Source organism: Zea mays, chromosome 3 (genome assembly GCF_902167145.1).
Source record: "Zea mays cultivar B73 chromosome 3, Zm-B73-REFERENCE-NAM-5.0, whole genome shotgun sequence".
Lineage (NCBI taxonomy): Eukaryota > Viridiplantae > Streptophyta > Magnoliopsida > Poales > Poaceae > Zea > Zea mays.
Window position 1 is genome coordinate 50449270 of NC_050098.1, and position 27458 is coordinate 50476727.

The following is a 27458-nucleotide window of genomic DNA, read 5'->3' on the forward strand; positions in this document are numbered from 1 at the left end:
TGTCTCAACTACTAAACGGGTTAAAGAAGCTATTTGGATGCAAGGTCTTATTTCTGAACTTGGTGTTACTCAGGATGTCATTAATGTTTATTGTGATAGTCATAGTGCTATTTGTCTGACCAAGAATGACATGTATCAATTCAATACCAAGCATATTGATATCAAGTACCATTTCATTCGTGATATTGTTGTTGAAGGCAAGATTAAAGTGGACAAAATACATACTGATGCAAATTCTGCAGACATGCTTACAAAGCCATTATCTAATACCAAGTTCAAGCATTGTCTTGACTTAGTAGGTGTTCGTGGAGGTTAGCACCCTAGTGGTGTTTGGGGAAACCATTTTATAAATTTAGCGTCAAAGGGAGATTTATTGGATAAGATGATATGACTCTATCTCTATCTCCTTTGCCTATAAAAATAGGTCCCCTTGTACCCTGTACAACACACCACATAATAGATCCGTTTTCTCGTGTTTTTTCCTCCACATTGGGGGACGTTTTTGTACGTTTAACTCTGTGTCTCCTTTTTACCATCTACAATCCTAACAGTACTATTATGCACTGTAGATTACATTGTTCGAAGAGTGGAGTTTGAATATAGGTATGAAAATGGATAAACTGTCGTAGATAGTCTTAGAGGCACAACACCATTCCGCTGCAAGCATCTGCCTCGACAACACGTGCCATTTAAAATCACTTGCCATCTCTGCCAGTCTGCCTCGGCAGCACGTGCCATGTAAAAATCACTCGCCAAGCTGTAAATTAGACAGTGGTACTACCATCTTTTGCCACCGCCGACCCCAGCAGCCCCTTGTGTTTGCTCCACAAAGGATATGCCTACATTTTACATTTTAGACTAGTGGCATGCTTTACCTTCATGGTCAATGGTGGATCTAGAAAAGAAATTCTATTGATATCACTGTTATAGCTCTATTAGAACATATATGTGATTACTTATTTATAAGTGGTATTTGCTAATACTTCTTAGATCTTTACTTGATGGCTGGTGACGGTTCAACACCAGTACGCCACATAGGCTACGTGATGGGCAGATGTTATTGTTCAAACATGACTGGTGTATACTTATCAGGTTGTTATGTGTACTTTTCAGGCCTTCCAGAATAGTATTTGATCCAAAGAGCAACAATCTTTAACTGCACTGGAATTTAGGATGTTTGGTTAGATGTACAAGGAAAGATGAAAGGGGGCAGCCATATTTTTCTATAATGTTTGGATGAGGGTCATACGGGGGGCCAGGTGAACATTAGAGCAATTTTTGGTGGCGGCATGGTCCCAAAATATTGAGCGGACGGTGCCGCCCCCGCCCCTCGCGGTCTCGAAAAATAAGATGGCCGCCCCGTCCTTGTCGAGCAGTGACAGCTGACCACCATCCAAACAAATCTGGGATGGTTCCATCCAAATTCATCCCTTCTGCCAAACAAAAATAGTAGTAACTGTTAGAGATGATCTTACCCGCAAATCAGAGATGACCCTACCTCATCCTACTTTACCTCAACCTAAACATATCTATGACGGAACCTCTCAAGATATTAGGCCCACCTATAGTTGTCCTTGTCCTAAGGACCTTGGACAATCCTGTAGATGCACATAATCACTCGACAAGTTCGGTAACTGTATCTTCATCATTTCTCCCAAGAGCGCTTCACCCGTCATGCAGGTATTACATTTACATTGGAGGAAAGAATAAGCGGAAGCAGATTACAATAACTTAATTTACATTCATAAAATATATAGAGAGTATTATTATTACAATACTAGGGTACTACGAGTGCATAAATTATTATTATTACAGGCCAGGGAGGCAAAACACCCTCCCGCACACAGGTTTATTGTTTTTAAAGTGGGAGGCCAACATCCTCCCGTGACCATATTCACTGATGGGACTCTTCCTTTGGTACCACCTGAAAGGGAATTAGGCTTACACCTTTTTCCTAATTGATTTTTGGTGGTTGAATTGCCCAACACAAATAATTGGACTAACTAGTTTGCTCTAGTCTATAAGTTTTACAGGTGCCAAAGGTTCACTATAAGCCAATAAAAAGACCAAGAAAATGGTTCAAACAAAGAGAGCCAAAGACATCCCAAAAGGCACCCTGGTCTGGCGCACCGGACTGTCCGGTGTGCCACCAGACAGTGTCCGGTGCACCACCGGACAGTGTCCGGTGCACCAGGGCACTCGACGCTGAATTTGCCACCTTCAGGAAAATGGGAGGCCGCTCCGCTATAATTCACCGGACTGTCCGGTGTGCCAGCGGAGCAACGGCTACTTCGCGCGCAACGATCGACTGCAACACATTTAATGCGTGCCTGCGCGCGCAGAGGATAGAGCACGCACAGTTGGCGCACCAGACAGTCTACAGGACCTGTCCGGTGCACCACCGGACAGCCCAGAGGCCCCACCTATCAGAGCTCCAACGGTCGAAACCCAACGGCTTGCTGACGTGGCTGGCGCACCGGATAGTGTCCGATGGCGCACCGGACTGTCCGGTGCGCCATGCGACAGCAGTCTTCCAACGACCATATTTTGGTGGTTGGGGCTATAAATACCCCAACCACCCCACATTCAATGGATCCAAGTTTTCCACCTTTAACAAATTACAAGAGCTATAACATTACATTCTAGACACATCCAAAGAGATCAAATCCTCTCCCAAGTCCGGAATCACTCCAAATCAAATAGTGACTAGAGAGAGTGACATTTGTGTTCATTTGAGCTCTTGCACTTGGATTGCTTCTTTTTCTTTCTCATTCTTCTTGTGATCAAACTCAATTGTAACCAAGGCAAGAGACACCAATTGTGTGGTGGTCCTTGCAGGAACTTCGTGTTCCGTTTGATTGAGAAGAAAAGCTCACTCGGTCTAAGTGATCGTTTGAGAGAGGGAAATGGTTGAAAGAGACCCGGTCTTTGTGACCACCTCAACGGGGAGTAGGTTTGCAAGAACCGAACCTCGGTAAAACAAATAATCGTGTCTCGTTCTTTATTTGCTCACGATTTGTTTTGCACCCTCTCTCGGACTCGTTTATATTTCTAACGCTAACCCGGCTTGTAGTTGTGCTTAAGTTTATAAATTTCAGATTCGCCCTATTCACCCCCCCTCTAGGCGACTTTCAATTGGTATCAGAGCCCGGTGCTTCATTAGAGCTTAACCGCTCGAAGTGATGTCGGGAGATCACGCCAAGAAGATGGTGATCGGCGGTGAGAAGTTCGCTACAAGCCACGGGAAGGCTCCATCCGGGGAGTCCGCAAACAAGGTGAAGGGATCCCCTTCACACAACAAGTCACGTCGAAGCGGTGACAAGAAGAAGAAGATGAGGAAGGTGGTCTACTACGAGACCGACTCTTCGTCGCCATCCACCTTCGGCTCCGACACGCCGTCCGTAACTTCTAAGCGCCATGAGCGCAAGAAGTTTAGTAAGATTCCCCTACGCTACCCTCGCATTTCCAAACGTACTCCATTACTTTCCGTCCCATTAGGCAAACCACCTATGTTTGATGGTGAAGATTATAATATGTGGAGTGATAAAATGAGGCATCATCTAACCTCACTCCACACTAGCATTTGGGATGTTGTTGAGATTGGAGTACATGTACCATCACCAGGGGATGAAGACTATGATTCGGACGAGGTCGCCCAAATCCGATACTTCAACTCCCAAGCCACCACTATACTCCTCGCCTCTCTAAGTCGAGAGGAGTATAACAAGGTGCAAGGATTAAAAAGCGCCAAGGAGATTTGGGTCGTACTCAAGACCGCGCACGAAGGAGACGAGGTGACCAAAATCACCAAGCGGGAAACGATCGAGGGGGAGCTCGGTCGCTTCCGGCTTCGCCAAGGGGAAGAGCCACAAGACATGTACAACCGCTTGAAGACCTTGGTGAACCAAGTGCGCAACCTCGGGAGCACAAAATGGGATGACCATGAAATGGTCAAGGTTATTCTAAGATCCCTCGTTTTTCTTAATCCTACGCAAGTTCAATTAATTCGTGGTAATCCTAGATATACACTAATGTCTCCCAAGGAAGTAATAGGAAACTTTGTGAGCTTTGAGTTGATGATCAAAGGCTCAAAGAAAATCATCGAGCTAGATGGCCCCTCCACATCCGAAGCACAACCGGTCGCATTCAAGGCAGTGGAGGAGAAAAAGGAGGAATCTACATCAAGTAGACAACCCATCGATGCCTCTAAGCTCGACAACGAGGAGATGGCACTCATCATCAAGAGTTTCTGCCAAATCCTCAAGCAAAGGAGGGGGAAGGATTACAAGCCCCGCTCCAAGAAAGTTTGCTACAAGTGCGGTAAGCCCGGTCACTTTATTGCAAAATGTCCACTATCTGACAGGGATAACGACAAGAAGGGTAAGAGGAGAGAAAAGAAGAGATACCACAAGAAGAAGGGCGGCGATGCCCACGTGTGCCGCGAATGGGACTCCGACGAGAGCTCCACCGAATCCTCCTCCGACGAGGACGCCGCCAACATCGCCGTCACCAAGGGACTCCTCTTCCCCAACGTCGGCCACAAGTGCCTCATGGCAAAGGACGGCAAAAAGAAGAAGGTAAAATCAAAATCCTCCACTAAATATGAAACCTCTAGTGATGAGGATAATTGTAGTGATGAGGAGGATAATTTGCGCACTCTTTTTGCCAACCTAAACATGCAACAAAAGGAAAAACTAAATGAATTAATTAGTGCTATTCATGAGAAGGATGATCTCTTGGACTCTCAAGAGGACTTTCTAATTAAAGAAAACAAGAAGCATGTTAAGGTTAAGAATGCTTATGCTATAGAAGTAGAAAAATGTGAAAAATTATCTAGTGAGCTAAGCACTTGTCATGATATTATTGCCAACCTTAGAAATGAAAATGCTAAATTAATTGCTAAGGTTGATTCTAATGTTAGTGATGTTTCAATTCCCAATCTTAGAGATGATAATGTTAAATTACTTGCTAAGATTGAAGAATTAAATGTTTCTCTTGCTAGCCTTAAGATTGAAAACGAAAAATTAATTGCTAAGGCTAAAGAATTAGATGTTTGCAATACTTCCATTTCCGATCTTAGAGATAACAATGATATTTTACGTGCTAAGATTGTTGAACTTAATTCTTGCAAACCCTCTACATCTATCATTGAGCATGTTACTATTTGCACTAGATGTAGAGATATTAACATTGATGCTATTCATGATCATATGGCTTTAATTAAACAACAAAATGATCATATAGCAAAATTAGATGCTAAAATTGCCGAGCATGACTTAGAAAATGAAAAATTTAAATTTGCTAGAAGCATGCTCTATAGTGGGAGACGCCCTGGCATCAAGGATGACATTGGCTTCCAAAATGGGGACAATGTCAAACTTAATGCCCCTCCTAAAAGATTGTCTAATTTTGTTAAGGGCAAGGCTCCCATGCCTCAGGATAACGAGGGTTACATTTTGTACCCTGCCGGTTATCCCGAGAGCAAAATTAGGAGAATTCATTCTAGGAAGTCTCACTCTGGTCCTAATCATGCTTTTATGTATAAGGGTGAGACATCTAGCTCTAGGCAATCAACCCGTGCAAAATTGCCTAAGAAGAAAACTCCTACTGCATCAAATGATCATAACATTTCATTTAAAACTTTTGATGCATCTTATGTGCTAACCAACAAATCAGGCAAGGTAGTTGCCAAGTATGTTGGGGACAAACACAAGGGCACCAAGACTTGTGTTTGGGTACCCAAAGTTCTTGTATCTAATGCCAAAGGACCCAAAACCGTTTGGGTACCTAAAATCAAGAACTAAACTTGTTTTGTAGGTTTATGCATCCGGGGGCTCAAGTTGGATCATCGATAGCGGGTGCACAAACCATATGACAGGGGAGAAGAAAATGTTCTCCTACGAGAAAAACTAAGATCCCCAATGAGCTATCACATTCGGGGATGGAAACCAAGGTTTGGTCAAAGGATTGGGGAAAATTGCTATATCTCCTGACCACTCCATTTCCAATGTTTTTCTTGTAGATTCTTTAGATTATAACTTGCTTTCAGTTTCGCAATTATGTAAAATGGGCTACAACTGTCTTTTTACAGATATAGGTGTTACTGTCTTTAGAAGAAGTGATGATTCAATAGCATTTAAGGGAGTGTTGGAGGGTCAGCTATACTTAGTAGATTTTGATAGAGCTGAACTCGACACTTGCTTAATTGCTAAGACTAACATGGGCTGGCTCTGGCATCGCCGACTAACACATGTTGGAATGAAGAATCTTCACAAGCTTCTAAAGGGAGAACACATTTTGGGACTAACAAATGTTCATTTTGAGAAAGACAGGATTTGTAGCGCATGTCAGGCAGGGAAGCAAGTTGGTGTTCATCATCCACACAAGAACATCATGACGACTGACAGACCACTCGAGCTCCTACACATGGATCTATTCGGCCCGATTGCTTACATAAGCATCGGCGGGAGTAAATACTGTCTAGTTATTGTGGATGACTATTCTCGCTTCACTTGGGTGTTCTTTTTGCAGGAAAAATCTCATACCCAAGAGACCTTAAAGGGATTCTTGAGACGGGCTCAAAATGAGTTCGGCTTAAGGATCAAAAAGATTAGAAGCGACATCGGGACGGAGTTCAAGAATTCTCAAATTGAAGGCTTCCTTGAGGAGGAGGGCATCAAGCATGAGTTTTCTTCTCCCTACACGCCACAACAAAATGGTGTAGTGGAGAGGAAGAATCGAACTCTATTGGACATGGCACGAACCATGCTTGATGAGTACAAGACTTCAGATCGGTTTTGGGCCGAAGCGGTCAACACCGCTTGCTACGCCATCAACCGGTTATATCTACACCGAATCCTCAAGAAGACATCATACGAACTCCTAACCGGTAAAAAGCCCAATGTTTCATATTTTAGAGTCTTTGGTAGCAAATGCTTTATTCTTGTTAAAAGAGGTAGAAAATCTAAATTTGCTCCTAAGGCTGTAGAAGGCTTTTTACTAGGATATGATTCAAACACAAGGGCATATAGAGTCTTTAACAAGTCCTCTGGGCTAGTTGAAGTTTCTTGTGACATTTTGTTTGATGAGACTAATGGCTCTCAAGTAGAGCAAGTTGATCTTGATGAGATAGGTGATGAAGAGGCTCCATGCATCGCGTTAAGGAACATGTCCATTGGTGATGTGTGTCCTAAGGAATCCGAAGAGTCTCCAAATGTACAAGATCAACCATCTTCCTCAATGCAAGCATCTCCACCACCTCAAGATGAGGATGAGGCTCAAAATGATGAAGGAGAAGATCAAGAAGTTGAGCCACCGCAAGAGGAGAGCAATGATCAAGGGGGAGATGCCCATGATCAAGATGAGGAAGATGAACAAGTTCCAAGGCCGCCACACCCAAGAGTCCATCAAGCAATCCAACGAGATCACCCCGTGAACACCATCCTCGACGATATTCAAAAGGGGGTAACTACTCGATCTTGTGTTGCTCATTTTTGTGAACATTACTCTTTTGTTTCCTCTATTGAGCCACACAGGATAGAGGAAGCACTTCAAGATTCGGATTGGGTAGTGGCGATGCAAGAGGAGCTCAACAACTTCACTAGGAACGAGGTATGGCATTTAGTTCCACGTCCTAACCAAAATGTTGTAGGAACCAAGTGGGTCTTCCGCAACAAACAAGATGAGCATGGTGTGGTGACAAGGAACAAAGCCCGACTTGTGACCAAGGGATATTCACAGGTCGAAGGTTTGGATTTCGGTGAAACCTATGCACCCGTAGCTAGGCTAGAATCAATTCGCATTTTACTTGCCTATGCTACTTACCATGGCTTCAAGCTTTATCAAATGGACGTGAAAAGTGCCTTCCTCAATGGACCAATCAAGGAGGAGGTCTATGTTGAGCAACCTCCCGGCTTTGAAGATAGTGAGTACCCTAATCACGTATATAAACTCTCTAAGGCGCTTTATGGGCTCAAGCAAGCCCCAAGAGCATGGTATGAATGCCTAAGAGATTTTCTTATCACTAATGGCTTCAAAGTCGGAAAGGCCGATCCTACTTTATTTACTAAAACTCTTGACAATGATTTGTTTGTATGCCAAATTTATGTTGATGATATTATATTTGGGTCTACTAACGAATCTACATGTGAGGAATTTAGTAGGATCATGACACATAAATTCGAGATGTCGATGATGGGGGAGTTGAAGTACTTCTTAGGATTTCAAGTGAAGCAACTCCAAGAGGGAACCTTCATTAGCCAAACAAAGTACATTCAAGACATTCTAAACAAGTTTGGGATGAAGGATGCTAAACCCATCAAGACACCCATGGGAACCAATGGGCATCTCGACCTCGACACGGGAGGTAAATCCGTCGATCAAAAGGTATACCGGTCGATGATAGGCTCTTTACTCTATTTATGTGCATCTCGACCGGACATAATGCTTTCCGTATGCATGTGTGCAAGATTCCAAGCCGACCCTAAGGAAGCTCACCTTACGGCCGTTAAACGAATCTTGAGATATTTAGTTTATACTCCTAAGTTTGGGCTTTGGTACCCTCGGGGATCCACATTTGATTTGATTGGTTATTCGGATGCCGATTGGGCGGGGTGTAAAATTAATAGAAAGAGCACATCAGGGACTTGCCAGTTCTTGGGAAGGTCCCTGGTGTCTTGGGCTTCAAAGAAGCAAAATTCCGTAGCTCTTTCTACCGACGAAGCCGAGTATATTGCCGCAGGCCATTGTTGCGCGCAATTGCTTTGGATAAGGCAAACCCTTAGGGACTATGGTTACAAATTAACCAAAGTTCCTCTTCTATGTGATAATGAGAGTGCAATCCGCATGGCGGATAATCCCGTTGAACATAGCCGCACTAAATAGATAGCCATTCCGTATCATTTTCTAAGGGATCACCAACAAAAGTGAGATATCGAGATTGCATATATTAATACCAAAGAACAATTAGCCGATATCTTTACCAAGCCACTAGATGAACAAACTTTTAACAAACTTAGGCATGAGCTAAATATTCTTGATTCTAGGAATTTCTTTTGATGTCTTGCACACATAACTCATTAATATATCTTTGATCATGTCTCTTTTATATGCTATGACTAATGTGTTTTCAAGTGTATTTCAAATAAAGTCATAGATTGAAAGGGAATTGGAGTCTTCGGCGAAGACAAAGGCTTCCACTCCACTCCATTGAATCACTCATCCTTCGCCGTAGCTCCGAGCAACTCTCCAACTTTGGTATAATCTTCACTCATACTTTGTTCGCCAAAGGGGAGAAAGTAGTTACAAGGGCTTATATTTCACTCAAGTATCCGTTTTTGGCGATTCATGCCAAAGGGGGAGAAAGTATTAGCCCAAAGCAAAAGGACCGCACCACCACCAATTTTCAAAATTTGAGTTAAGAAAAGATTTTTGAAATGATGAATTTTTCAATTGGTATTGATAGAATTTCAAATTGGAACACCCTCTTCAAAAACTAATATCTAAAACCCTCTTGAACACTAAGAGGAGGATTTTATTGAGGGGGAGTTTTGTTTAGTCAAAGGAAAAACATTTGAAACAGGGGGAGAAAATCTCAAATCTCGAAAATGCTTCTCAAATTCTTATTCATTTACCTTTGACTATTTGCAAAAGGACTTTTGAAAAGAATTTACAAAAGAATTTGCAAAAACAAAACATGTGGTGCAAGCGTGGTCCAAAATGTCAAAAATAAAGAAACAATCCATGCATATCTTATGAAAATATTTATTGGTTCAATTCTAAGAAATCTTTGCACTTACATTATGCAAACTAGTTCAATTATGCACTTCTATACTTGCTTTGGTTTGTGTTGGCATCAATCACCAAAAAGGGGGAGATTGAAAGGGAATTAGGCTTACACCTTTTTCCTAATTGATTTTGGTGGTTGAATTGCCCAACACAAATAATTGGACTAACTAGTTTGCTCTAGTCTATAAGTTTTACAGGTGCCAAAGGTTCACTATAAGCCAATAAAAAGACCAAGAGAAGGGTTCAAACAAAGAGAGCCAAAGACATCCCAAAAGGCACCCTGGTCTGGCGCACCGGACTGTCCGGTGCACCAGGGCACTCGACGTTGAACTTGCCACCTTCGGGAAAATGGGAGGCCGCTCCGCTATAATTCACCGGACTGTCCGGTGAAGCACCGGACAGTGTCCGGTGTGCCAGCGGAGCAACGACTACTTCGCGCGCAACGGTCGACAGCAACGCATTTAATGCGCGCCTGCGCGCGCAGAGGACAGAGCACGCGCAGTTGGCGCACCAGACAGTCTACAGGACCTATCCGGTGCACCACCGGACAGCCCAGAGGCCCCACCTGTCAGAGCTCCAACGGTCGAAACCCAACGGCCTGCTGACGTGGCTGGCGCACCGGACAGTGTCGGGTGGCGCACCAGACTGTCCGGTGCGCCATGCGACAGCAGTCTTCCAACGACCATATTTTGGTGGTTGGGGCTATAAATACCCCAACCACCCCACATTCAATGGATCCAAGTTTTCCACCTTCAACACATTACAAGAGCTATAACATTCAATTCTAGACACATCCAAAGAGATCAAATCCTCTCCCAAGTCCGAAATCACTCCAAATCAAATAGTGACTAGAGAGAATGACATTTGTGTTCATTTGAGCTCTTGCACTTGGATTGCTTCTTTTTCTTTCTCATTCTTCTTGTGATCAAACTCAATTGTAACCAAGGCAAGATACACCAATTGTGTGGTGGTCCTTGCGGGAACTTCGTGTTTCGTTTGATTGAGAAGAGAAGCTCACTCGGTCTAAGTGACCGTTTGAGAGAGGGAAAGGGTTGAAAGAGACCCGGTCTTTGTGACCACCTCAACGGAGAGTAGGTTTGCAAGAACCGAACCTCAGTAAAACAAATAATCGTGTCTCGTTCTTTATTTGCCCACAATTTGTTTTGCACCCTCTCTCTCGGACTCGTTTATATTTCTAACGCTAACCCGACTTGTAGTTGTGATTAAGTTTATAAATTTCAGATTCGCCCTATTCACCCCCCTCTAGGCGACTGTCACCACCTTTGAACAAAAACAACAAAACTCTGCTGTTTCCTCACCTACAACAACATGGGTTCAAAAACCCTGAGTACGGAGTGTACTTTCGCAAGTCTTACCAGACAAAAGAAAAGACTCTCAAGGATATGCTGACTTGAGGGAGTCAAGGTAAGGCTATTCAAGAATCAATGTTTGAAGAAATGCTTACTAATAGTGGATCCTTAAAAATCTAGTTTTATTATCAAGTTAAGTCATTACCTGTAACTAGAGTTCTTTCTACCCTAGTTCAAGCACTTGGCCTACACTAGCCATCTTTTATCATCCCTTTTTACTGTACTGGATTGCTACGTGTAAGTCAGTGACCAAGTCTTCATATCCGAGAAGTAACGGCGATCCAAATCGATTAATACTCAGCTGAGGATCTCCAATCACATGACATATATAGCACTTAACCCTTGCATATGTCAACTCGCCACCGGGTTTCTCAAGACCAGACCGGGTTCACGCCAACCGAGAGCACAGATACACCACAGTCCAGCCTCTTGCCACGTAGGGTACACGCTACTCTCGCCATCTCTCCACTCCCATTGTGTGTTGGCCTTTTTGGTATTGGTCTGCCCGAGGAAAAGCTTACCCATGATGAGGCATCTGACCAGTTAAAGGGTCCTTGGTCAGCAGGCCCACATCGGTACTGTAGCATCCCAAAAATTCAAATCCTGAAATTTTCTCAAACTCGCTCTAAATTCAAAATGAATTTCAAATTTCATTTCAAAATGTTTGTTTGCAAGTTGATATCAGCAAATAAAATATAGTGGTCTATATTCTTTTCAAAATCCTCCTCAAAATATTCTACAAATATTTCCCCAGTGATCACCCTCAATTTGTTTTCAGAAATACTGCCCAGATATTTCCCCAGTGACCCCCCTCAAATTCTTTCCAGAAATATTGCCCAAATATTCCACCAATATATCTCCAAGTATTTTCTTCCTAAGAAATACCTTCAAAATCATTTTTCAAGTCCCTACAAATATTTTCTTCATAACTTTCCTCATGCCCATACGTATACGTATGCCTCCGGTGTCACACGGTGAGCTCTACAAGCTAATCTCACTTATACAAGACAAATACATGCTAATCTCCCACTAATCCTATCATCCTCCCACTAATCCTCTCACCCCTCCCCCTAATCCTCCCACCATGGCTATAAATAGAGGGGCAAGGGCCTCCTCTCATCCCACCCCAAGCCATTTCATGGCAACTCTCTTCCCCCCCACACACACACCCACTCCATGTTCCACACAAGCACACACTAGCACAAGGATCGTTCGATCGTTCTTCGATCGTTCGTCCCCTGTTCTTAGTTTGTTCGTTCGTTCGTCCGATCGTTCGATCGTTCGTCCGATCGTTCGATCGTTCGTCCGATCGTTCATGGTTCGTTCGTTCGTTCGTCTGATCGTTCGATCGTTCGTCCGTTCGTTCGTCCAAATAATCTTTTTCCTACCGTTATGCTGCTGAAATTCCGATCGTTCGTTCGTTCGATCATTTGATCGTTCATCGTTCGTTCATAGTTCCTATTCATCGTTCATCGTTCGTTCATAGTCCCTATTCATCGTTCTTCCAGATAATCTTTGTCCTGCCGTTATGCTGCCGAAATTCCGATCGTTCGTTCGTCCGATCATTCGATCGTTCGTCCGTTCGTTCATCCAAATAATCTTGTCCTGCCGTTATGCTGCTGAAATTCCGATCGCTCGTTCGTTCGATCATTCGATCGTTCATCGTTCGTTCATAGTTCCTATTCATCGTTCATCGTTCGTTCATGGTCCCTATTCATCGTTCTTCCAGATAATCTTTGTCCTGCCGTTATGCTGCCGAAATTCCGATCGTTCGTTCGTCCGATCATTCGATTGTTCGTCCGTTCGTTCATAGTTCCTATTCATCGTTCATCGTTCGTTCATAGTTCCTATTCATCGTTCATCGTTCGTTCATACGACTATTCACCATCACTATTTACCGTTACTATTCATCATTACTATTCACTAACACTATTCACCATCGTACTATTCAGTGTTACTATTCATCATCGTTACTATTCATCATCATTACTACTCATCGATGATATCTAGTAACTTTTTCGTCATCACTATTCATCGTTACTATTCATCGATTAGCCGATCGCCCCAAATTTCAACTACTCATACATCATGTTGTCCAGTCCACCTAAGACCAGCCAGACCCATATTCCAGTCATACGAACTCCGGTGACTGTGATTTTCCTTCCAGTAGGGAACTTCCCATCTGGTCACCCATCCCAGGTTTCTCCAAGTTGAGCACGCTTAACTTTAAGATTCCTTTGAACCAGGCTTCCAAACTCCGATTCCAATAATTCTTGTTTCTAAATTTTTATCAAACTATTCCCTATCCAACCATGTCATCCCTTAAGCATGGTCCATATTCCAGAAAACTCCCAAAATACTCTTGTCCTATATTCTGCCTATAACTCTCCTGTTCATACTAAGTCAGACGATTCATTCGTCACTATTCTCACCAACAGTGAACTTCACCGTGCTACACCACATACACCCAGCTATAAATACACCTAGCTACCCTCTCCCTCTCCACACACACTCAACACCCTCAACCAAGGCAAACACCCCACCCACTCAGTTACTCCGCTCTGCCGGCTACACGCATAGTGTTGCTTCGCCTCCAGTCCACCCTTCTGGTAAGCACCTCCGCTCCACCACCAGTAATATCACAACACCACATGACACAGATTCTACTCAAGACTCTACCCATCCATATATCGCTATTCTGACCACTATACTAAATATTTATTGGTATACTTGCTGGTTTGTATGTTTGCTTGTTCATGTTGCATAGTTATCGGAGCGTTCGTGTCGTCTCGTGGAGGCCAGATCCGCGAGTCTATGCTAGGCGGTGGAGCCAGAAGCCAGTTCCGCGAGCTCCCCTTCCCCCTTCGCCGAACAAGCACGGCAAGCTCACTGGATCCCTTTGATGCATAAATTACCTATGTTTTTCGACCACAACCCTCTGCCTGTTATTTTATGCATGATATGATTTTGTGACAAGTTATTATGGCCACCCAAGCCGCTTGCCACAATCAATCCTTAATATATTTGTTACAAATGATTTGAGAAAGGGTGTGAGTTTTCAAAAGAAAATGCTTTTCAAAAAGTGTATGATGAAGGGTTTTCACCCTTATCACCTTGTGAGTGGGATAATCAGGGACTCCCTGGTTTAGGGGAGGGCCTAAGGTGATGGCTCAGCTGGTTTAGGCGTGAGCAGAAGGATTGTCCCCTCGTATAAGGACCGGTTTGTCATCTTCACTACTTGTACTCTTTAATAGTACAACCACTCGAGACTGTGTGGGCAGTCACTCAATCTGAACTCGTACGGTCCAACCCCAGGGTTATGAAGGCTGGGGAGCACCGGGAGGATAAGGAGGGGGAAAGTTTCGTCCAGTTTGGACATGGTGGTGGCCTGACTCCTTCCGGATAACCGTTAAGGTTAGGACGTGCGGGGAAAGAAAGAGAGTCGGATTCGGGTCTCATTGGCCATGGGATCGCAGAGCCGAACTAGTGGGTAAAGTGTACACCTCTGCGCAGAGTTTGAAAACCTATTCGAATAGTCTGTGTCCACAGGAATGGACGAGTCTGGTATGATATGGCAATTAATGTTTTTGAAAGGGAAATGTGCCCTTGGGCCATTTCTAAGTATTTTGGTGATTTAGTGCCCAACACAAGTGCCTAAGTGTAAAAGGTGGACAAAGTACAAATCAAGAATAAAGGTACATTTCTCAGACTTAGTACATTGTTTTGTGGACTAATGTATTGTGTCTAAGTGCTGGAAACAGGAAAAATCCAATTGAAAATGCCTTGGCTCGAGCAGCCAAGACTTTGCTCAGTCTGGAGCACCGGACTGTCCGGTGGTGCACCGGGCAGTGTCCGGTGCGCCAGGCTGGCTCGAGCGAACTGGCCGCTCTCGGGAATTCACCGGCGACGTACGACTATAATTCACCGGACTGTCCGGTATGCACCGGACTGTCCGGTGAGCCAACGGTCGGCCGGGCAAACGGTCGGCCGCGCGATCTGCGCGGGACACGTGGCTGAGCCAACGGCTAGAAGGGAGCACCGGACTGTCCGGTGTGCACCGGACATGTCCGGTGCGCCAACGACTCTCAGGCTGCCAACTGTCGACTGCACCATTTATGGAAAGAAATCGGGCACCGGACATGTCCGGTGTGCACCGGACTGTCCGGTGCGCCAGTCGACAGAAGGCAAGATCAACCTTTCTAGATTGCTCTCAACGGCTCCTAGCTGCCTTGGGGCTATAAAAGGGACCCCTAGGCGCATGGAGGAGAACACCAAGCATTCCTACAATATCTCTAAGCAGCAAGACCTCGATTCCGTGCATTTGTTTCATTGTGATAGCATATAGAGCTCTAGTGGAGTTGTGAACTCATTGAGTTGTGTTGCGAGCTCTTGTTGCGACTTGTGTGCGTGTTGACACTCTGATTCTTGTGTCTTGTGTGCGTTGCTAATCCTCCCTTGCTCTGTGTTTCTTTGAGAACTTCAAGTGTAAGGGCGAGAGGCTCCAAGTTGTGGAGATTCCTCGCAAACGGGATTGAGAAAAGCAAGCAAAACACCGTGGTATTCAAGTGGGTCTTTGGACCGCTTGAGAGGGGTTGATTGCAACCCTCGTCCGTTGGGACGCCACAACGTGGAGTAGGCAAGCGTTGGTCTTGGCCGAACCACGGGATAACCATCGTGCCATCTCTGTGATTGATTTCTTGTGGTTATTGTGTTTTGTTGAGACTCCTCTCTAGCCACTTGGCATTTATTGTGCTAACGCTTAACCAAGTTTTTGTGGCTTAAGTTTACAAGTTTAACAGGATCACCTATTCACCCCCCCTCTAGGTGCTCTCAGTTTTGTTTTCCAAAAAAAGAGATGGTTTTGAGAAAAGTGGTTTTTAAAAGGTTCGGCAGTTGAGCCTTGAGCTATGGTGGGACGGGAAGTCCAGTAGCTGTTTTTGAAAAGGAAAACCAGTGGGAAACTGCTGAGATACCTGGATGGTTTAGTCCAGGGGATTTTGTTATAATACTGAAAAACTTTCTGCTCCTTTTGGAGAGGATGCGCTTTGCAAAAATACAAAATGTTTTTCAAAACAACTCTGCATAAAATATTGCTGTTTCTGCAAAATATCCTGAGCTCCACATATTCCATGCATTATATCTGATTTCCCCATTCCGCGGGTGAAGGTGGGCTGCTGAGTACGTTTGTACTCACCCTTGCTTATTTGTTGTTTTTCAGAAAAAGGAGATCGAGTAAGAGTTACGACTGTTCCCAACCTTGCCTGTGGCTGTTGGACCGCTGATTTGCTTCGCTGCGTATACTCTGATGATATGTCCCGAGTTGTGGACCAACTCTTAAAGTTGTTCGCCACCTTTATAGGTTTGTCTCGTTTAAGCAGATCTGGAATCATCTGATGTATAAATGTGTTTACTAGCCTCCTGAGACTAGTAATTGTATCACATTTGAGTCTCAGAGGATTGGGACGCTTCAGGTACGGTCCTTAAGTGACTCAGACGGAGAGACTACACCGAGACTTCCTTCTCATGCAAGTCACCCGCCCGGTCTCGTCTTTACCATTTTCAATCCCAAATCTTGTTACCTGACAGAGGTACATCTTGTCCGATGTTGAACCCATCACGGCCATGATGGATCCACCATCAAATTTTATTTTTAAAAACATCCCATTCCATCTGAAGCATTATCTTTTGTTAAAACCAAAACATTTTTGTTTTCTAAAGCAAGACTAAGCATCAGAAAACTTTTTAACAAAACAGGCAATCAAGGGATGGTAGTCAACTTCAAGGAAGGAAATGCAACAATTGTGTAGCACTCAACTTTCACCTAATGCATCATTCAAGTGATAAAGAGTTTAAAATCACAAGGAAAGGTAAATGCACCAGGGCTTGCCTTGTGTTATAGGGAAGTCGGGATCTGTTCCACAGATATCAAAATAAAAACAATTCCCGGCTGGTGGAGTTTTAGTTGGTGCTGCAGTCTCTTCTTCTTCAACACTTACTTCTTCTTTGTTTTCTATACATAACCATATATATATATATGAATGCTCATGTCATGCTATGAATATGCAATTATAATAGAGATACATCGAGTTGTATCTTGAATACAACTTTCCTTCACGGTACACCTAAGTCACTAGGGTCTTCTAGGTTAACACCCTAGTAGGGTTAAGCAGTTTCATTCTAAGAAACTAGGGTTTTGGGATCAAACAATGTCCAAAACCTGTAAAACTTCATACAAGGACTTGAATTAAAATATTAAGCTTTCCCTAAAAGTTTTATGATTTTTGGAGCTATCCAGTAATTTCTAAAATTCCAAAAGACTAGGTTTAGGCCTTCTTAAATACTAAATAATTCATGGTTGGGGCTAAAATTCTTGGAACTATTTTTATTAAATACAAGAGGAATTTAGGAGTTTAGTAAAATTAGTCCCATGATTTTATCATTTTCTAGAATTTTCTATCAATTTCCCAAGCCTGGTAGAAAAAGAAAAGGAAAAAGGAGGAACAGTACTGGGCTGAAACCAGCCCGAACCGGCCCACGCCTAGGCGAAACGCGTCCGCACGTGCCCGCGATGTCCATTTTGTGCAGAAGACCTTAGATATTCGAATATCTGTTGAAGAGCCACTAGTTACTATTACCTGTCTCACTGATAATTGCACCTGAAAGTCGCCTAGAGGGGGGATGGATAGGCAGAAATGAATCTGAGTCCAAAAGAGAGGGGAAAACAAATCAACCAAGAAATAGAGCGGATGAACACTGTGATTTGTTTTACCGAGGTTCGGTTCTAAAGAACCTAGTCCCCGTTGAGGTGGTCACAAAGACCGGGTCTCTTTCAACCCTTTCCCTCTCTCAAACAGCCACCTAAACCGAGTGAGCTTTCTCCTTAATCAAACGGGTCACTTAGACCCCGCAAGGACCACCACACACTTGGTGTCTCTTGCTTTGATTACAAGTCACTTTGAAACAAGAATGAGGAAGGAAGAAAGTGATCCAAGAAACAAGAGCGCAGAGAACACGAACAAAACTCTCTCTCTAGTCACTAGGTGTTTGGAGTGAATTTGAGACTTGGAGAGGCTTTGATTCTTTTGAATTGTGTGTAGGAATGAATGCACTAGCTCTTGTATTGAATGTGAAGTGCTGGAAACTTGGCTGCATGGAGTGGTGGTGGTTGGGGGGTATTTATAGCCCTCAACCACCACATAGCCGTTGGGGATAGCTGCTGACGATGGGCGCACCGGACAGTCCGGTGCGCCACCGGACCCTGTCCGGTGCGCCAGCAACGTCACCCAACCATTAGGGTTCAGGAGCTTCTGACCGTTGGAGGCTTTGTCCTCTAGTGGCACCGGACAGTTCGGTGCCGCACCGGACAGACACTGTTCAGTGTCCGGTGCGCCTCTGACGGGCGGCTCTACTCTGTCGCGCACTGTTCCTCTAAATCTTCAGCTTTTGCAGGCGACCGTTGCGCGAAGTAGCCGTTGCTCCGCTTGTGCATCGGACAGTCCGGTGAATTATAGCGGAGTGCGCTGGTTGAAACCCGAGAGTAGCTGGTTTATTGTTGTACGGTCCTGGTGCACCGGACACTGTCCTGTGGCACACCGGACAGTCCGGTGGCATACCGGACAGTCCGGTGCACCAGGCCAGGGCACTCTCGGTTCCTTTGCTCCTTTGTATTTGAACCCTATCTTCAATCTTTTATTGGTTTGTGTTGAACCTTTATGCACCTGTAGAATATATAATCTAGAGAAAACTAGTTAGTCCAATATTTATGTTGGGCATTCAACCACCAAAATTACTTATAGGAAAAGGTTAACCCTATTTCCCTTTCAATCTCCCCCTTTTTGGTGGTTGATGCCAACACAAACCAAAGCAAATATATAAGTGCATAATTGAACTAGTTTGCATAAGGTAAGTGCATAAGTTACTTAGAATTAAACCAATTTAATAATTTCATTAGATATGCATGGATTGCTTTCTTTTATTTCACATTTTGGACCACTTGTTTTGTTTTTGCAAATTCTTTTTGGAATTCTTTTCGAAGTCTTTTGCAAATAGTCAAAGGTATATGAATAAGATTGCAAGAAGCATTTTCAAGTTTTGGATTTTTCTTCCCCTGTTTCAAATGCTTTTCCTTTGACTAAACAAAACTCCCCTGAATGAAATTCTCCTCTTAGCTTTCAAGAGGGTTTTAATAGATATCAATTGGAAGTATATTTAGATGCTAGTTTGGAAAATCTATCTTTAAATATACCAATTGAAAATATCATACCAATTGAAGAAATTGCTTATCATAAGATATCAATTGGAAAAACAAACTTTTGTAAAACAAAATTTTGAAGTTGGTGGTGCGGTCCTTTTGCTATTAGCTTAATATTTTCTCCCCCTTTGGCATTAATCGCCAAAAACGGAGACTTTTGAGAGCCCTTGTACTTTCTCCCTGATTGGTACAAGTAATTATGAGTGAAAGATTATACCAATTTGAGAGTGATGTGGAGTGATGGTGAAGGATAAATGATACCATTAGATTGGAGTGGAAGCCTTGTCTTTGCCGAAAACTCCATTTCCCTTTCAATCTACGACTTAGTATAGAAATATACTTGAAAATACATTAGTCGTAGTCATGAAGGAGATATGATCAAAGGTATATATATGAGCTATGTGTGCAATGTTTCAATCAAAATTCCGAGAATCAAGAATATTTAGCTCATTCCTAAGTTTGTTAAAGGTTTTCTCATCTAATGGCTTGGTAAAGATATTAGCTAATTGTTCTTTGGTGCTAACATAAGCTATCTCGATATCCCCCTTTGTTGGTGATCCCTCAAAAAGTGATACCGAATGTCTATGTGCTTAGTGCGGTTGTGTTCAACAGGATTATCTGCCATGCGGATTGCACTCTCATTGTCACATAGGAGAGGGACTTTGCTCAATTTATAGCCATAGTCCCTGAGGGTTTGCCTCATCCAAAGTAATTGCGCACAACAATGACCTGCGGCAATATACTCGGCTTCGACGGTAGAAAGAGCTACTGAGTTTTGTTTCTTTGAAGCCCAAGATACCAGGGATCTCCACAGAAAGTGACAACTCCCTGATGTGCTCTTCACCCTGCCCAATCAGCATCGGAATATCCTATTAAAACAAAAGTGGATCCCTTGGGATAGCAAAGTCCAAACTTAGGAGTATAAACTAAATATCTCATGATTCTTTTCACGGCCCTAAGGTGAACTTCCTTAGGATCGGGTTGGAACCTTGCACACATGCATACGGACAGCATAATATCTGGTCGAGATGCACATAAATAGAGTACATATCCTATCATCGACCGGTATACCTTTTGATCTACGTATTTACCTCCCGTGTCGAGGTCGAGATGCCCATTAGTTCCCATGGGTGTCTTGATGGGCTTGGCATCCTTCATTCCAAATTTGTTAAGTATATCTTGAATGTACTTTGTTTGGCTGATGAAGGTGCCCTCTTGGAGTTGCTTGACTTGAAATCCTAGGAAATATTTTAACTCTCCCATCATAGACATCTCGAATTTTTGAATCATGATCCTACTAAACTCTTCACAAGTAGATTTGTTAGTAGACCCAAATATGATATCATCAACATAAATTTGGCATACAAACAAATCTTTTGCAATAGTTTTAGTAAAGAGTGTAGGATCGGCTTTTCTGACTTTGAAGCCATTAGTGATAAGGAAATCTCGCAGGCATTCATACCATGCTCTCGGGGCTTGCTTGAGCCTATAAAGCGCCTTTGAGAGTTTATAAACATGGTTAGGGTACTCACTATCTTCAAAGCCGGGAGGTTGCTCAACATAGACCTCTTCCTTGATTGGTCCATTGAGGAAGGCATTTTTCACGTCCATTTGATAAAGCTTAAAGCCATGGTAAGTAGCATAGGCAAGTAATATACGAATTGACTCAAGCCTAGCTACAGGTGCATAGGTTTCACCAAAGTCCAAACCTTCGACTTGTGAATATACTTTGGCCACAAGTCGGGCTTTGTTTCTTGTCACCACACCATACTCATCTTGCTTGTTGCGGAATACCCACTTGGTACCTACAACATTTTGATTAGGACGTGGAACTAAATGTCATACCTCATTCCTCGTGAAGTTGTTGAGCTCCTCTTGCATAGCCAGCACCCAATCCGAATCTCTTAGTGCATCCTCTATCCTGTATGGCTCAATAGAGGACACAAAAGAGTAATGTTCACAAAAATGAGCGACTCGAGATCGAGTAGTTACCCCCTTATGAATATCACCAAGAATGGAGTTGACGGGGTGATCTCTTTGAATCGCTTGGTGGACTCTTGGGTGTGGCGGTCTTTGACCTTGAATCTCTTGCTCATCTTCCTTGTCCTTATTGACTTGATCTCCCCTTTGATCATTGTCCTCCTCTTGAGGTGGTTCATCCTCTCGATCTTCATCATCTTGAGCTTGATCCTCCTCTTGAGTTGGTGGAGATGCTTGCATGGAAGATGACGGTTGATCTTGTGCTTGTGTGGGCTCTTCGGATTCCTTAGGACACACATCCCCAATGGACATGTTCCTTAGCGCGACGCACGGAGCCCCTTCATCATCTAGTTCATCAAGATCAACTTTCTCCACTTGGGAGCCATTAGTTTCATCAAACACAATGTCACAAGAAACCTCAACTAATCCAGTGGATTTTTTGAAGACTCTATATGCCCTTGTGTTTGAGTCATATCCTAGTAAAAAGCCTTCTACAGCCTTAGGAGCAAATTTAGTTTTTCTTTCTCTTTTAACAAGAATAAAACATTTGCTACCAAAGACTCTAAAATATGAAACATTGGGCTTTTTACCAGTGAGGAGTTTATATGATGTCTTCTTGAGGATTCGGTGAAGATATAACCGGTTGATGGAGTAGCAGGCGGTGTTAATCGCCTCAGCCCAAAACCGGTCTGGAGTCTTGTATTCATCAAGCATGGTCCTCGCCATGTCCAGTAGAGTTCTATTCTTCCTCTCCACTACACCATTTTGTTGTGGTTGTAGGGAGAAGAAAACTCATGCTTGATGCCCTCATCCTCAAGAAAGCCTTCAATTTGAGAGTTTTTGAACTCCTTCCCATTGTCCCTTCTTATCTTTTTGATCCTTAATCCAAACTCGTTTTGAGTCAGTTTCAAGAATTCTTTTAAGGTCTCTTGGGTTTGTGATTTTTCCTGCAAAAAGAACACCCAAGTAAAGCGAGAATAATCATCCACAATAACTAGACAATACTTACTCCCGCTAATGCTTATGTAAGCTATCGAGCCAAATAGATCCATGTGGAGTAGTTCCAGTGGCCTGTCCGTTGTCATTATGTTCTTGTGTGGATGATGAGCGCCAACTTTCTTTCCTGCTTGACATGCACTACAAACCCTGTTTTTCTCAAAATGAACATTTGTTAGTCCTAAAATGTGTTCTCCCTTTAGAAGCTTGTGAAGATTCTTCATCCCAACATGGGCTAGTCGGCGATGCCAGAGCCAACCCTTATTAGTCTTAGCAATTAAGCAAGTATCGAGTTCAGCTTTATTAAAATCAACTAAGTATAGCTGACCCTCTAATACTCCCTTAAATGCTACTAAATCATCACTTCTTCTAGAGATAGTAATACCTACATCTGTAAAAAGACAGTTGTAACCCATTTTGCATAATTAAGAAACTGAAAGCTAGTTATAATCTAAAGAATCTACAAGAAAAACATTGGAAATAGAATGGTCAGGTGATATAGCAATTTTACCAAGTCCTTTGACCAAACCTTGATTTCCATCCCCGAATGTGATAGCTCTTTGGGAATCTTTGTTTTTTCTCGTAGGAGGTGAACATTCTTTTCTCCCCTGTCATGTGGTTTGTGCATCCACTATCAATTATCCAACTTGAGCCCTAGATGCATAAACCTGCAAAACAATTTAAGCCTTGTTCTTAGGTACCCAAACAGTCTTGGGTCCTTTGATGTTAGAAACAAGCACCTTGGGTACCCATACACTAGTCTTTGACCCCTTGTGTTTGCCCCCAACATATTTGACAACTATTTTGCCTGATTTATTAGTGAGCACATAAGAAGCATCAAAAGTTTTGAATGAAATATTATGATCATTTGATGCAGTAGGAGTTTTCTTTTTAGGCAATTTAAGATGGGTTGATTGCCTAGAGCTAGAAGCCTCATTCTTATACATAAATGCATGGTGAGAAACAATGAGATTTCTTGGCATGAATTCTCCTAATTTTGTGCTCAGGATAATTAGCAGGATATAAAATATAGCCCTCATTATCTTGAACCATGGGAGCTTTGCCTTTAACAAAGTTAGACAATTTCTTAGGGGCATTAAGCTTGACATTTCTTCCTAGTTGGAAACCAATGCCATCCTTGATGCTAGGGCGTCTCCCGCTATAGAGCATGCTTCTAGCCAATTTAATTTTTTCATTTTCAATTTCATGCTCATTAATTTTTGCAGTTAATTGAGCTATATGATCATTTTGTTGTTTAATTAAAGCAAGGTGATCATGAATAGCTTCTACATTAACATCTCTACATCTAGTACAAATATTAACATGATCAACAGTAGATGTAGAGGGTTTGCAAACATTTAATTCATCTATCTTAGATTTTAGCATGGCATTTTCATCTCTAAGATAGGAAATAGAATCATTGCAAACATTCAAATCTTTAGCCTTGGAAATTAAACTAGCATTTTCAGTTCTAAGGCTAGAAATTGATTCATTCAATTTATCAATATTAGCATTTAAACTAGCATTTTCATTTCTAAGATTGTTAATTGAGTCATGGCACATGCTAAGCTCTTTAGTCAATTTTTCACATTTTTCAACCTCCTGAGCATAAGCATTTTTTACTTTAACATGCTTTTTGTTTTCTTTAATAAGGAATTCCTCTTGGCTATCCAAAAGTTCATCCTTCTCATGAATGGCTCCTATCAATTCATTTAATTTTTCTTTTTGTTGCATGTTAAGGTTGGCAAAAAGAGTAAGCAAATCATCTTCATCTTCACTAGAACTACCCTCATCACTAGATGTAGTATACTTGGGGGTGGTTCTAGATTGTACCTTCTTCTTTTTGCCGTCCTTTGCCATGAAGCACTTGTGGCCGACGTTGGGGAAGAGGAGGCCCTTGTTGACGGTGATGTTGGCGGCATCCTCGTCGGAGGAGGAGTTGGTGGAGCTCTCATCGGAGTCTCATTCCTGACACACGTGGGCATCGCCGCCCTTCCTTTTGTAGTACTTCTTCTTCTCCTTCTTCCCCTCTTGTCGTCGCCCCTGTCACTATCACTAGACATAAGACATTTAGCTATAAAATGACCGGGCCTACCATATTTGTAGCACACCCTCTTGGAGCGGGGTTTGTAGTCCTTCCCCCTCCTTTGCTTGAGGATTCAACGGAAGCTCTTGATAATGAGCGCCATCTCCTCATTGTCGAGCTTGGAGGCATCGATGGGGAGCCTACTTGATGAAGACTCTTCTTTCTTCTCTTCCGTCGCTTTGAATACGACGGGTTGCACCTTGGGTGTGGAGGTGCTGCCTTGTTCCAAGTCGACGATGTGTTTGGAGCCTTTGATCATTAGTTCAAAGCTCACAAACTTTCCTATCACTTCCTTGGGAGACATTAATTTGTATCTAGGATCCCCACGAATTAATTGAACTTGTGTAGGGTTAAGAAAAACAAGGGATCTTAGAATAACCTTGACCATTTCATGGTCATCCCATTTTATGCTCCCGAGGTTGCGCACTTGATTGACCAAGGCCTTGAGCCGGTTGTACATCGCTTGTGGCTCGTCTCCTTGGTTGAGGACGAATCGACCGAGCTCCCCTTCGATCGTCTCCCTCTTGGTGATCTTGGTCACCTCATCTCCTTCGTGCGCGGTCTTTAGGACATCCCAAATAACCTTGGCACTTTTTAGCTCTTGCACCTTATTATACTCCTCTCGACACAAGGAGGCGAGGAGTATAGTAGTTGCTTGGGAGTCAAAGTGCTGCATTTGGGCGACCTCGTCCGAATCGTAATCTTCGTCCCCCACATTTGGTACCTGCGCTCCAAACTCAACAATGTCCCATATGCTTGCGTGGAGTGAGGTTAGATGATGCCTCATTTTATCACTCCACATAGAATAATGTTCACCATCAAAACATGGTGGCTTGCCTAATGGAACAGAAAGTAATGGAGTGCACTTAGAAATACGGGGATAACAAAGTGGCTTCTTACTATACTTCTTGTGCTCATGGCGCTTAGAAGTGATGGACGCCGCGTCAGAGCCGGAGGTGGAGGGCGACGAAGAGTCGGTCTCGTAGTAGACCACTTTCTTCATCTTTTTCTTCTTGTCGCCACTCCGATGCGACTTGACGCGAGGAGGGGATTCCTCCTTCCCTTTGGCGTCGGACTCCCTTGATGGAGCCTTCCCGTGGCTTATGGCCTTCTCGCCGGTTTTCATCTCCCTCTTGGCGGATCCTCCCGACATCACTTCGAGTGTTAGACTCTAATTAAGTACCGGGCTCTAATACCAATTGAAAGTCGCCTAGAGGGGGGTGGATAGGCGGAATCTGAAAATTATAAACTTAAGCACACGCTACAAGCCAGGGTTAGCGTTAGAAATGAATCCGAGTCCAAAAGAGAGGGGAAAACAAATCAACCAAGAAATAGAGCGGATGGACACGGTGATTTGTTTTACCGAGGTTCGGTTCTAAAGAACCTAGTCTCCGTTGAGGTGGTCACAAAGACAGGTCTCTTTCAACCCTTTCCCTCTCTCAAACAGTCACCTAGACCGAGTGAGCTTTCTCCTTAATCAAACGGGTCACTTAGACCCCGCAAGGACCACCACACACTTGGTGTCTCTTGCTTTGATTACAAGTCACTTCGAAACAAGAATGAGGAAGGAAGAAAGCGATCCAAGAAACAAGAGCGCAAACAACACGAACAAAACACTCTCTCTAGTCACTAGGTGTTTGGAGTGAATTTGGGACATGGAGAGGCTTTGATTCTTTTGAATTGTGTCTAGGAATGAATGCACTAGCTCTTGTATTGAATGTGAAGTGCTGGAAACTTGGATGCATGGAGTGGTGGTGGTTGGGGGTATTTATAGCCCTTAACCACCACATAGCCGTTGGGGATGGCTGCTGTCGATGGGCGCACCGGACAGTCCGGTGCGCCATCGGACACTGTCCGGTGCGCCAGCCATGTCACCCAACCGTTAGGGTTCGGGAGCTTCTGACCGTTGGAGGCTTTGTCCTCTAGTGGCATCGGACAGTCCGGTGCCACACCAGACAGGCACTGTTCAGTGTCCGGTGCGCCTCTGACGGGCGGCTCTGCTCTGCCGCGCACTGTTCCGCATTGTTCCTCTGAATCTTCAGCTTTTGCAGGCGACCATTGCGCGAAGTAGACGTTGCTCCGCTGGTGCACCGAACAGTCCGGTGGCACACCGGACAGTCCGGTGAATTATAGCGGAGTGTGCTGGCTGAAACCCGAGAGTAGCTGGTTTATTGTTGTACGGTCCTGGTGCACCAGACCAGGGCACACTCGGTTCCTTTTCTTCTTTGTATTTGAACCCTATCTTCAATCTTTTATTAGTTTGTGTTGAACCTTTATGCACCTGTAGAATATATAATCTAGGGCAAACTAGTTAGTCCAATATTTGTGTTGGGCATTCAACCACAAAAATTATTTATAGGAAAAGGTTAACCCTATTTCCGTTTCAGTACCGAGCCCCTTCATCTTTCTTATCTTTGCAAACTTGGGTCCCCGATGGTGATCGCCGGTGAGCACGCCTTCTGGCGAACCTGTACTGGCCAAGGCGCTCAACGACTAGGGCCCTAATTTGGCCGACACCTAATTCCACCCTCGGCGACACTAATCCCTCAACTAATTGCACTAAACTGGCTCGGAGTTCGTCTGTCCACGGTGGCGACGAATACCGGGGACAATTCATGGTGTTCTAGGCGATTCAAGGCGGTCTAGTTCAATCAAACGGGTTTGTGAGCAACAGAAGACATGAGGGAGGCTAGAACATCACACAGAAGGGCATGAACTTACCCGTAGATGACTGACCATGGCGAGATGTCTCACGGCGGCGTTCTGACCGATTTGGGGGAAATGGGAAATTGAGAGGCTCTGGTGGACGATCAGAGGCGAGAGCTGGTGCTTTGGACACGTAATAACCTAGCAGAGCTCACTGGGGCATCAATTTATAGAGTTCATCAGTGGTTGCACCCAATTTTGAGAAGATGTGGTGGCGGCCGGAGAGAGGGGATGTTCACTGGCGCGGGTTACCGTGGCAATCACTGGCTGAGGAGCTACAGCG